Genomic DNA, 14273 nt, shown 5'->3' with positions numbered 1-14273 from the left:
TGGGGAATAGACCCAACCTGAAGGCCACCACCCCTAGAAGGCCAGCTTTCTAGTGGAACACCACATTATCAAGTTCCTCTAAGACCTCAGGCCACTGAAGGCTAAGAGGTGAGTTATTGGAAATCTACAGAGACAACATTAGTCAACAGAGGAAATCTGCAATATCCCAGAGTTTCACTATTAGAGGGGTAGATACCTGAACAATATGAGAAAACAAGGGAAGAAAATGTTCCAAATAACCTAGATGGTATAGCAATAAAATCCAATGACAGTATGGCACAAGAAATGTCAGAAAGGGAGTTCACAATGTACATAATCAAAACGATCAGGGAAGCAAATGAGGAGATGAAAGAGCAAATACAGGCATTGAATGATCACACCAATCCACAGTTAAAAGACTAAATATAGGAAGCAAAAGATCATTTCAATAAAGAGTTAGAGATAATGAAAAAAACCAAACAGAAATCCTTGAAATGAAGGAAACAAATAAACCAAATTAAAAACTCCATAGAAAGCATAACCAATAGGATAGATCACCTGGAAGACAGAACCTCAGATATCAAAGACAAAATATTTAATCTTGAAAACAAAGTTGACCAAACAGAAAAGATGGTAAGAAATCATGAACAGAATCTACAAGAATTATGGGATATCATGAAAAGGCCAAATTAAAGAATCATCGGGATTGAGAAAGGCTTAGAGAAACAAACCAAAGGAATGAACAATCTATTCAATGAAATAATATCAGAAAATTTCCCATTTCTGAAGAATGAAATGGAAAATCAAGTACAAGAGGCTTATAGGACTCCAAATACACAAAATTACAACAGACCCACACCAAGGCACATTATGATGAAAATACCTAACATACAAAATAAAGACAGAATTTTAAAGGCCATGAGAGAAAAGAATCAACTTACATTCAGAGGGAAACCAATATGGATATCAGCAGATTTTTTTAAATCCAGACCCTAAAAGCTAGAAGGACCTGGAACAACATTTTTCAAGCTCTGAAAGAAAATGGATGCCAACCAAGAATCTTATACCCAGCAAAACTTACTTTCAGATTTGATGATGAAATAAAATCCTTCCATGATAAACAAAAGCTAAAAGAATTTACAAAAAGAAAGCCTGCATTACAGAACATTCTTAGCAAAATATTCCATGAGGAAGAGATGAAAACAACAATGTAAATCAGCAAACGGAGGAACTACCCTAAAGGAACAACCAAATAAAGGAGAAATCAGGTCGTGTAAAAAAAAAAAAAAAAATGAGCCAAATGACTGGGAATACAAATCATATCTCAATAATAACCCTGAATGTTAATGGCCTGAATTCATCAATCAAAAGACATAGACTGGCAGATTGGATTAAAAAGAAAGATCCAACAATTTGCTGCCTGCAAGAGACTCATCTCATAGAAAGAGATAGCCACAGACTAACAGTGAAAGGATAGGGAAAAACATACCATGCACAGCAAAAAAGCCAGAGTATCCATCCTCATATCAGATAATGTGAACTTCAAGCCAAAGTTAGTCAGAAGGAATAAAGAAGGACATTTCATACTGCTTAAGGGAAGCATAAATCAGCAAGACATAACAATCATAAATATCTATGCCCCAAACAGTGGCTCATTCATGTATGTCAAACAAATCCTTCTCAATTTCAGAAACCAAATAGACCATAACACAATAATACTAGGTGATTTTAGCACGCCTCTCTCACCACTGGACAGATCCTCCAAACAAAAATTGAACAAAGAAACCATAGATCTCAAAAACACAATCAATTATTTAGACTTAACAGACATTTATAGAATATACCATCCAACAGAGAGCAAATACACTTTCTTCTCAACAGCACATGGATCCTTCTCTGAAATAGACCATATATTATGCCACAAAGCTACTGTTAGCAAATACAAGAAGATAGAGACACTACCTTGTATTCTATCAGATCATAATGGATTGAAATTAGAAATAAATAACTGAATAAAAAACAGAAACTACTCCAACCCCTGGAGATTAATTAATATGCTATTGTATGATGAATGGATAACAGAAGATATCGGGAAGGAAAATAAAAAATTCTTAGAGGTAGATGAGAACAAAGAAACAACATATCAAAATCTCTGGGACACTATGAAAGCAGTTCTTAGAGGAAAATTTATTTCATGGAGCGCATTCAATAAAAGAAGAAAAAATCAACAAATAAATGACCTAACACTACGGCTCAAAGCCCTAGAAAAAGAAGAACAGCGCAACACCAAAAGTAGTAGAAGACAGGAAATAGTTAAATTCAGAGTTGAAATCAATGACATTGAAACCAAAGAAACAATCAAAAAACTTGACAAAATAAATAGTTGGTTCTTTGAAAAAATAAACAAAATTGATAAACCCTTAGCCACACTAAGAGAGGAAGACAGAAAACCCAAATTACTAAAATTTGGAATGAACAAGGAAATATCACAACAGACATGATTGAAATACAAAACATAATTAGTGGCTATTTTGAAAATCTATACTCCAACAAAATAGAAAATCTTGAAGACATCAACAGGTTTCTAGAGACATATGAATTTCCTAAACTGAATGAGGAGGACATACGCAATTTAAATAGATCAATTTCAAGTAATGAAATAGAAGAAGTCATCAGAAGCCTACCAACAAAGAAAAGTCCGGGACCAGATGGGGGTTCTCAGCCGAGTTCTACAAAACCTTTAAAGAAGAGCTCATTCCAATACTTCTCAAAGTATTCCATAAAATAGAAGAGGAGGGAACCCTTCCAAACTCATTCTATGAAGTCAATATCACTCTGATACCTAAACCAGACAGAGACACATCAAGGAAAGAAAATTTCAGATCAATTTCCTTAATGAACATTGATGCAAAAATTCTCAACAAATACTGGCAAATCGCATACGAAAATATATTAAAAAGATAGTGCATCACGATCAAGTGGGTTTTATCCCAGGGATGCAAGGTTGGTTCAACATCCGGAAATCAATAAATGTCATTCACCATATCAATAGACTTAAAGTCAAGAATCACATGATTATTTCAATAGATGTAGAAAAAGCATTTGATAAAATACAGCACCCCTTCATGCTCAAAACACTAGAAAAAATTGGGATAGTGGGAACATTCCTTAACATTGTAAAGGCCATCTATGCTAAGCCCATGGCTAATATCATTCTAAATGGTGAAAAACTGAAAGCATTTCCCCTAAAAATTGGAACAAGGCAGGGATGCCCTCTTTCACCACTTCTATTCAACATTGTCCTCGAAACTCTAGCCAGAGCGAATAGACAGACCAACGAAATTAAAGGGATATTAACAGGAAAAGAAGAACTCAAACTATCCCTATTTGCTGATGATATGATTATATATTTAGAGGAACCAGAAAATTCCACCAGAAAACTTTTAGAACTCATAAGTGAATTCAGTAAAGTAGTAGGATATAAGATTAATGCTCATAAATCCAATGCATTTTTATACATAAGTGATGAATCTTCAGAAAGAGAAGTTAGGAAAACTACCCCATTCACAATAGCTTCAAAAAAAATAAAATACTGGGAATCAATCTCACAAAAGAGGTGAAAGACCTCTACAAAGAGAACTACAGAACACTAAAGAAAGAAATTAAAGAAAATCTTAGAAGATGGAAAGAACTCCCATGTTCTTGGATAGGCAGAATTAATATTGTCAAAATGGTCATACTACCAAAAGTGCTATACAGATTCAATGCAATTCCAATTAAAATCCCAATGATGTACCTTACAGAAATAGAGCAAGCAATTATGAAATTCATCTGGAAGAATAAGAAACCCAGAATAGCTAAAGCAATCCTAAGCAGGAAGAGTGAAGCAGGGGGTATCACAATACCAGATCTTCAACTCTACTACAAAGCAATAGTAACATAAACGGCATGGTATTGGCACTAAAATAGACAGGTAGTTCAATGGTACAGAATAGAAGACACGGACACAAACCCAAATAAATACAATTTTCTCATACTAGACAAAGGTGCCAAAAATATGCAATGGAGTAAAGATAGCCTCTTCAACAAATGGTGTTGGGAAAACTGGAAATCCATATGCAACCCTAAGATTCCATCTCACCCCAATTAGAATGGTGATTATCAAAAATTCAAGCAGCAATAGGTGTTGGAGAGGATGTGGGGAAAAAGTTACACTCATACATTGCTGGTGGGGCTGCAAATTAGTGCAGCCACTCTGGAAAGCAGTATGGGATTCCTTAGAAAACTTTGAATGGAATCACCATTTGACCCAGCTATCCCACTCCTTGGCCTATACCCAAAGGACTTAAAATCAGCACAGTACAGAGACACAGCCACAACAATGTTCATAGCTGCTCAATTCACAATAGCCAGATTGTGGAACCAACCTAGATGCCCCTCAATTGATGAATGGATAAAGAAACTGCGGTATATATATACCATGGAATATTACTCAGCCATAAAGAATAATAAAATTATGGCATTCCCAGGCAAATGGATGCAGTTGGAGAATATCATGCTAAGCGAGATAAGCCAATCTCAAAAAACTAAAGTCTGAATGATCTCACTGATAAGCAGATGATGACATATATAGGGGGTGGGAAGGGGGCAAGAATGGAGGAAGGAGGGACTTATAGAGGATTAGAGGGGTAGGAGGGGTGGGGGGGAGAAAAGAATAACAGAATGAATCAAAAACAATTACCCTAGGTAAACGCATGGTTACACAAATGGTATGCTTCTACTTCATGTACAAATAGAGAAACAAGATGTATCCCATTTGTTTACAATAAAAATGAATTTTTTTTAAAAAAAGTATTTTTTCAGGGCAAGGGAAACTGCTCTGTTAATGAGAAGAAAAACACATGACTCTCCTTCAAAACCCTTGGGACCAATTAGGGATAACACTGACCCACAGATGTCCCTGTCCCAGGCACTTTTCCTTCTGTAACCCTTATATGATGTCACCACAGTCTCCAAGAGTACCTATCCATAGCTGTACTTATTTCTGAAGCTTACATTGCAAATTGCCACTAACTGGATGGCTTACAAGAACAGAAGACATCCTGTCACATTTCTAGAGGCCAGAAGTCTAAGATAGTGGTGTCAGCAGAACCATCACCCTCTGAATGCTCTGGGGGTAAATCCCTCCTTGCCTCTTTCAGCATTGGGGGATCCAGGAATGCTCTGGCTTGTGGGGGCTTCATGCGAATCTCCACCTCTGTCTGTACCTAACCTTCTCTGTGCTTCTTCTTCTTGAGAGCCAAGTAATCCAAGATAATCTCATCTCCATCTTACCTTAAATACATCCGAAAATACTCTTATTTCAAATAAGGTTAAATTCTAAGGCTCTGGGTAAACGTGTCTTTGACGGCCACCATTCCAACCCCTAGGGTGGACTAAACCCAGTTCCATGTATACAGGCTGCCAGTAACTGCAAATAGACTTATTTGCACCTCCCTCTTGGGCCTGAATGTCTTCTCCAGAGAACTGCCCCACCCTCTCCTGGACCCATGAGACAGCTGCTTGTCTTGCAACTGATAAAAAACCTGAACCTTCGAAGTTACTTCTGCAAACATCCCAAGACACAGGAAAAACATACTGACAGACCTATCAATTGATCTAGTTCTTACAGCCCTTAAGACTGTCCCTAACACTCCAAAGGGAAACATCTCCCAAGTTTCACAATGGATTCAGATTTTGAAATCAAGGCAAGAACAACCAAAGGTGGTAATAGGGTCCTCTTAAAACTGCAAGGTGCTCACTGGGCACAAGGGACATTTATCACATCCCTGTAGAGTTTCTGCCCAACTTAATTTCTCTTCCAGTCCCTGAGCCGTCAGGGAGGGAGGGGGCAGAAAGCTGAATTTAAGGAAAAACTGAATATACCTCCTGAAGAAAATGGAGTCTACCCTATCACATGAATATGAGCACAAAAGGAATGGCAAATACTGAAGTGTTTATAAAAATTATTTTGGAAATATGTAATGTTAATGTTATGAAATTGTGCTTTAACAAAACTTTCTATTAGAGTTAGAACAAAGAGAGAGAAAGAAGCAGGAAGAGGGAGGGATGGAGGAAGAGGGCGAGAGGAAGGAATTGAAAGGGGAATCAGCTTCTACTTCACCCAGCATGAATCAGCCATATAAAAAAGTACAGAACTGATTCTAAACAAAATGAAGGAAGTACAGAGGTTACTTTACAGTTAGAAAAGGGTCCAACACAGAGACACTAAGCTTCCATCTGTGGCAACAGAGACTTGGTCTGCATTTGCTAAAGAGTTGAGCACAGCTAAGCAACAACCTTAAGGGTAAGAAATATTTACAAAAATCTTATCAGAACACAACTTCCCATCTTGTATCTTAAGGAAACATACTTAGTGATATCAACTAGAGCAGACAGAACTTAAATCACCAAGCAACATGCTTCTAAATCAAAATGCCTAAAACAGTAGCACTGGGAAAGTGAAAGATCACCCTGTTACAAACCAAGTATCTTGAAGATAAAAGTATAGCTTACTTTTAAACAAAACAAAGTTTTGTTTAAAAAAATAAAAGTTGTGTAAACATTCTATCTATCCTCTTTAAAAGGAAAAAATAGAGAAAAAGAGAAAGAAATGGGAGGAATAGGAAAGAAAAAGAACAAGGGTAAAAACATGGGTCATGGGGGCAAATGCTGGGGATCACATCAGGGTGAGCCATGTTGGAATATAGTTTGTCCCCCCTGAACTCACTCAGGAGTTTAATCCCTAAAGTCACAACTTAATTGTACAAAGAGGATGGAAATTTAATCTAACCATGATGCCTAGAAGTGGGACCTCTGGAAAGTTGTTATATTACATTAGGTCATTAGGGTGGAATCCCCATGATTGAATCATAATGGCTTTATAAAGAAAGGAAGAGAGACCAGACAGAGATACACACATACTCCCACCAAGATGTGATGCAGCTAAAAGGGACACTGGCCAGAGCCTGTGCCTCTGAGTTTTTAGCCTCCAAAACTATGAGCTAAAATAAGTCCATATTTTTAATAAGAGAGCCTATCTTGGGCATTTTGTTATAGAAACAAAAAATGAACTAGTAATACAGGGAGATAATGGAAAATGGCATGGGTTGTGCTCATGGTGAGTATAGAGAAGGGGTCGTAAACACTTTTCTGTTAGGAACTGAATAATAAATACTTGAGGCTTTGCATGACCTGCCAGTTTCTATTGCAACTACTCCACTCTGCCATTGAAGGATCAAAGTAGTCATAGGCAATGCATGAACATATGAGTGTGGCTGTGCTCCTATAAAATTTTATTCACAAAATTAAGATGTGGCACCATCAATATGCATTTGGAGGAGAGATGATAAAATCAATAACAGAGTTAAAAAAAATATAATTGGTAATTCTACTGCTACCAATTGTAACAATTTTTTAGTGTGCATTTTCACAGATGACCAACCACCTTATCGGTCCATCTCTCAGTCAACAGTGCACAGAGAAAATGCCTAAAATGTTGCCCAATGTTTGAAGAGTTCCAAGTATCTGGCAGTGAAATATTATCCATGAAATAACATGTTTCTTTTATGGGTGACTTTTATGATAGTGTCCAAACCACTGTAGCTGAGCATTTTGACACTGTCATCGAAAGCTCTGGCAAACCAGATTTCTGCTCTCAGTTGCCCATTTAAAGCAGAAAGTCATATTCTGAAGATAGGAGATAGGGCAGCTCAGCAGATATTCCAAAGGCAAAAAATGCAGTCTTGACTTCATTCTTTATAATTTCCTGAGACCACCTGCTCCTTTTGGTGTAGTCCTGCAGCCTACATGGAAGTCATCCGTTGGTTCAGTTCCAGGGTTCCCCATCTACACCCAGAGACCTGAAATCAATATCATAATGCATACAGTTAAGATTTTCATAATAATACCTACTAATGCCATCATTATCCACAGAACCCCACACAAGTTCTATTAGCAACTACTTCAAAAACCAGATTTTCCTGTGTACATTCTCATCCCCTGAATAAGCTAAGCATCTTCATGTCTTCACTGTCTACCAAGTACATAGCATTGGCTGGGTACAGAAGTTCAGCAAGACCCATCAGGTCCACGTAATAAACAGAGAAGTAGAAAAGAGGTACAGTTTATAGATTTTTGCTGATGATAACTGCAATATTTAGCATGACTTTTTCTTGAAAATATATAGTTGGTGCAGAAGACCCAAAGGGAGAGGTCTATCTCCTTCTAGCAACCAAATATGAATGTTTCTTAGAATCTGAATTTCTTCTTGTTTTGTTCTGTCAGTTACCCGTTTACCGCATAATGAACTTGGTAAAACTCAGTGGCTCTAAACAACAAACACTATTTATCAGGTTTAGTTTGGTCCTTTTGATGAGTCAGCTGGTTTGGTCTAGCTTGGCTCGTTACTATAGTGAGCTGGAGGCTCAGCTGGGATGGGATGGTCATGAATGGCCTCATTGACACGCACATGGTTGGCATGAGGGTCGTTTCAGGGGCTCTGCTGGATTAACTGGGATTGTGAGGATGACTGGAATGTTTATTCTAGTGATTGGTCATAGTCGGGGAGGCCAGGCTTAGCTTGTTCACATGATCACAGAGATGGCAAATATAATGTGATACCACTTTTCAAAACTGTCCATGATTTCCATCACTAATGTCCTGACAGCCAAAATTCCCAGGACCGAGGAGGCACTAACAAACTGAAAGCCATCATAGTAAAATTTACTCACTGCAGAGTGTGTGATGGTGAGTGCTCACTCCAGCTGATTTGAGTGCAGGCTCAGAGGTCCCCACGATCTGGCTGATCCAATTGATGGTAGTGGCATGAGTGCACACCAGAGCCACACAATTTCCTTTTACATGTTTAATTGCTACAGTTTTCTATGAGTGGAAAACCAGAGCAACATTCATCTTCAGATCATCTTTACCATTTCTGAAAATAAAACTCGAACATTTTCCAATCATGACAATATGAGTTCTATCTTCAGAAAATCCAAATCCAACTTAGTGTTTTTGAATTTGAACATACAGGTGCCGTTAACTTGCCCTAAAACAGTATATCTCTTTCAAAAATATCTGTGTCACAGTCCCTTTAGTGTACTTTTTCATAGGAGCAATCTCTTTTATCCACATTATCAAGGTCTAGGAGAAAAGCACAAATTAGTCACATCAGAGAAAGATTTTTCGCACAAGACCCATCTTAGGGACAAGTCTAAACAAGCCACTAACACAGCTGGTTTGGCAGGTGGCTCCCTAGGGACACATACTCCTACCCAGCCCTGTTTTAATGATCTTACAGAAACAATCCCATAACATCTGCCAAAGCATCAAACTGGAGTGTAAAACCAATGCAAACTCCTCTATGGATTTTTCATCTTATAAACAGTTCAGAGTTGCTGTCATAAAATTAACAGTTTCCCTGATAAAACACAACATCTGCATTTTATATCTAACATTACCCCCAGCAGAGCAAGTATTTTGAGAGTACCGTCTCCTCCTCAATTGGTACTAAGTACAGGAAAGATATTCTGAGTCCCAGATTATATGAATTTTAGACCATCTACCAGGTGACATTTAGAAATAACCCACCACAGGAGGCCTTTCACATCCAGCTCATAAATTGCCTAACTGATCTTAGAAAAGAATGGTGAGCAGCAGATAGTGGAGGCTGATGGCCCATTCACAGTGGCAAATACATCTATATCCTCATTTCTTTGGTCAGCCATGAAACCTTAGGATGGAGAAGAAATAACATGAAATAAAATGAATTCCTATGAAATACAAAATTATGCCATCTATATCAATACCTAAAACCCATCTTGACTGGAGTTTCCCCTTGTTTCTTGGTACTAGTTTCCTAAATATGTAGCACACACTAGTTTTGCAGATAGTATCAATGCCCCAGACAATTTTTTTTTTTGCAAAAGTTTAAGGGTTACTCTGGTTTGAGTAAGTTTCCTAAAGAGTCCTATGGTAAATGTTTGGTCTCTAGTCCAAGGCACTACTGGGAAGTAATAGAATCTTTAGCCTCAGGGAAGGAAATTAGGTCATTAGGGGCAGGCCTTGAAGAGAATTTTGGGATCCTGACCCTCATCTTCCTCCCTCTCTCTGTTTCCCAGTTACCATGAGATGAGCCAATTCCTCTCTCACATGCTCCTACCATGTTCTGACTCACTACCATCCCACAGACAATGAGGCCAAGTAACTAAAGTTTCTCTATGAGCCAAAATAAATCTCTTCTTATAAACAGATTATTATGGTTTAGATATGACATGTCCCCCAAAAGCTCCTGTTTTAATGAAGTAAATGATTAGATTAAGAGCTCAGTAACTTAATCAGTGGGTTAATCCATTTGATGTATTACTAATTTCAATTGACTAACTGGGTGGTAACAGTCAGCAGGTTGGAGAAAATAGGTCACTGGGGTCATAAATTTAGGGTTTATATTTTGTCTTTGGTGCCTTGATCTCTCTCTCTTTGACTGCCAGCTGTCATGATCTGAGCAACTTTCCTTCACTACATCCTTCTGCTACTATGTTCTGCCTCACCTTAGGCCCATAACAATGAAGTTGAGGAACCAAGGACTGAACGTATGCCAGGGACATGGAATATCTGCCAAGGAAAGTTGCTGGCTGAGGACAGAGCCAACCTAACAGAAAGGCCATGTGGGTTGTACACAGCAATGCCATAGGGGCAGAGCTACCCATGTTCTTTGGGGCACCACCTTGTGCCCCAGAATTGGAGAGGGAGCTACAAGAAATGTCTAATCAACTGGGTGTTAGTCTTGCTTTGGTCCCATCCCTTCTATCTTCATCCCTGTTTCTCCCCTTGGGAATGGAAATGTTTACTCTGTGCTGTTATACATTGTATGTAACTTGCTTTTGATTTTTATAGGGGCTCACAACCAAGAGCTTGCTTTAAGTCTCAGAGGTGAATTTGGACTTAGAATTTGGGGCAATGCTGGAACTATTAAGACTATTGGAAGTCTTGGAGAGTAATTGAATGCATTTTGCATTGTGATATGGATAAGAAATTTGGGGTTTCAAGAGAATCTTATGGTTTGGATGTGAGGAGTCCCCCCAAAAAACTCCTGTGTTAATGCAGGAGGTGAAAAGATTAGATTATGAGAGTTATAACCTAATTTGGATTAATCCCTTTGATATGTTACTGACTTCAGTGGACTAACTGTGGGCTAACTGTAAGCAGGTGGGGCATGACTGGAGGAAGTAGATCACTGGGGACTTTAGAGTTTATATTTTGTCCCCAGTGCTTTGATATCTCCCTCTCTTGTTTACTCTCACTCTCCTCCCTCTCTCTCTCTCTCTTTCTCTCTCTCGCTCTCTCTCTCTCTCTCTCTCTCTCTCCCTCCTCCCTCTCTCTCTTTCTCTCTGCTTCCTAGCTGTCATGGTCTGAGCAGTTTTCCTCTGTCATGCCCTTCTGCCATGATGTTCTGCCTCACCTCAGACCCAGAGCAATGAGTTGTTCAACCACTGACTGAACCTTTGAAACTGTGAGCCTGAATAAACTTTTCCTCCTCTAAGGGTTCTATGCAGGTATTTTAGTCACAGTGATAAAAAGCTAACTAATACACTGTTTATGTCAGGTAGTTTGTAACAAAAGTAGAAACCTGACAAATTCAGGGAGCAACCTCTACAAACAACTTCAGCCTACTTTTTCTTCTACAGTGAATTCTGAGAAGAAATTCTCCTATTGCTCAGAACTATGAATTCATCTTTAGTCAAGTCAACTTCATGATTTATCTATTATTTTCTCATAAATTTCTAAGATTGTTGTCTCATTTTCTGAGTTGTGAGTCCTCTTCTGTTACTATTTTCTGTTGTTCCCCCATTAACATGCTTCCTCACATAACTCTTGTGTTTCTGTAATATTGGCATCCCTATTTCACACTTAAAAATTGTGAAGATTTAGAAATCTACTTTCTGATTTTAGGTTGATGGTTTTAGATTTGAAATAACATTGGTCAAAAATCTATTTTTTTTAATTCAAAAGAGAATTCCATTTTACCTGCTTGTGATCGGAAGTCTTGACAATGGACAGATGGTGTCTCTTGAGAAGAGAGTTCAGATATAAGACTGGGCAAAGAGTGCAGGCAGCCACATGCATACAGAAGAGAGTCTCCATTCTTCCTAATTATCAAATTCTTCTGTGGGAGTCTCTGTTTCAGAACTTTCTCTGCAGAAACTCATGCCATGGATCTCATCTGGGGACAGAGGCTGGCTGGTGTCCTTTGCTCCTCTTCCATTTAATTTCCGTCTGTCGCTCAAGGTGCAGACTAGTCTCCACCTCTACCCTACTTTTCAGTGCAGTCCACTCTCCCCAGAGCTCCCCCTGTTGCACAGTGGAAAGTGGGCAAGCAGAAGGACCACCTACCTCAGCTGTTTTCAAGGAAGGTCTTTAACTAATTACCCTGATGGTTGTTTGTTTGAATTTGTTGACTGAATTTCAAATTTCTCTAGAGCTCTTTAGGGAAAAAAGTTTCCCACATGAGATGTTTCCCCCAGCCTGTATTTTGTGTTATATTATTTTAGCTCTGATTCCTTCAGAATTGCAATGCCTCAGGATTTCTGCTCCAATGATTGCAGCATTTCATATTTTCTCATCACTGTTAGGATTGATTTCTTTTAAAATACATTTTTCAGATCTGTCAAGAAATTTTGGACAGAAGAGGAGATAGATAAAAGCGCTGCATCCTCCAACTTAAAGTAGAAATGTCAAGAGATTACTTAATCTTGTTAACAGAAGAAAGCTCTTGGTAAAAACATATGGATTTGCCTTCTCTTTTGCTCCCCCCTCTTTGTAGTCTCTCTCATTCTCTCTTTCTCTATAGATATTTTTTCATATTTTTCCAAACTTGAAATGATCTTTTAAAATATTATTGTCCTTAATTTTATAGATAAAGAATTTCAATTGAGGCACAAGTATTTTTAATTAACTTAATCTAATTTCAAATAATTAGATTTGAAACTCTGTACTATACCTTATCTACTGCCTGTTAACTATTTTTATCTATTTTTAAATGATTTACCCCACCTAGACTTAAATTCTATTTTATAGGATAATGGTCTGTTCATCTCTACCATTGCTGCCTAAGAGTGGCTTATACAGTAGACAGTGCATGTTTGCTGGATTCAGGTGAAGTGAAAGAGCTAGGATTCTAAACCAAGTGTATCTGACTTCAGTGCTTACACTGTTTTCACCACACTCCACCATCAGATCAAACAAATGTTTCTATTCTTTAGAGATAAGACCCCATTCTCTTCCAACACAAAGCAAAAGAAAGAAAGAAAGAAAGAAATTACATACTAATATAATCCCCTTCCTCCAGCCTGAGATATCCCCCAAGAGATAATGTGTACATTCCATAATTGGGGACACTTGTCTCCAGCAATGAGTTCTGGAGCCCTGGAGAGGGCAAGCAATATGTCTCAGTTTTGTTCTTTGCTTTTTCTTATCGCTTCCCTAGTGTTCATCGAACTTAATACACAAGTTTTCTGTATTAACTAGATTTAAAAATAGAATGTAGCATCAGAAACATCAGCTTGGGAGACAAATAGTAGCAACTGGTTTAAGCTGAAGTTGCACTAATGCTGGAATTCAACAGAGTCTGAACATGATTAGCACACAGTGCTTTTGTTAAAAGGAATCAGCTTATATAAATCAACTTGGCTAGGGCTTTTGCCTGGTTGGGAGGAAAGATGAAGACCGTATGTGCAGGAATACTTGTGTACCTAAAGACCTAGGATGGACCAATGGAATGTATCTCCAAGTATCTTCTCAAAGTTGAGTCCATGGGCCTAGTCCTAAATCCTATAGAGGGTGAAAAATCATTTTGCAAGGTATTCTCAGACTTGGGTAAGAGCAGTGTATTGGCTTCCCAGGTGGTAGCTAAAGTATAGTAGAGTGAGTGTCATGGGCATGGTTTCCATTTGTGCTCAGGACTCAGTAACCATTGTGACTCTGGCCCCATCTAGTAATGTATTGATGACAGGGACCCCACAGCAGTGCCAGGATACCCATGGAAACCTTGAGGTCCAGCAAGAGGAGGTGGGGGCACAGTGGATCTTTGCACAGACAGGCAAGAAGAAAAATAAATAAAAGAAAAGGAGCATTATTTAGTCCACCCTTGTAGTTATTGTAAACACAAATGAGATCCCTCATGAGTTTCCCTCAGAATATTCATAGGGATCTTCAGAAAGTGGACTCCATAGGGGGTTCAGTGTATATTCCAAGAG

This window comes from Sciurus vulgaris, assembly GCF_902686455.1.
Source record: "Sciurus vulgaris genome assembly, chromosome: 8".
Classification (NCBI taxonomy): domain Eukaryota; kingdom Metazoa; phylum Chordata; class Mammalia; order Rodentia; family Sciuridae; genus Sciurus; species Sciurus vulgaris.
This window is presented reverse-complemented; position numbering follows the sequence as displayed.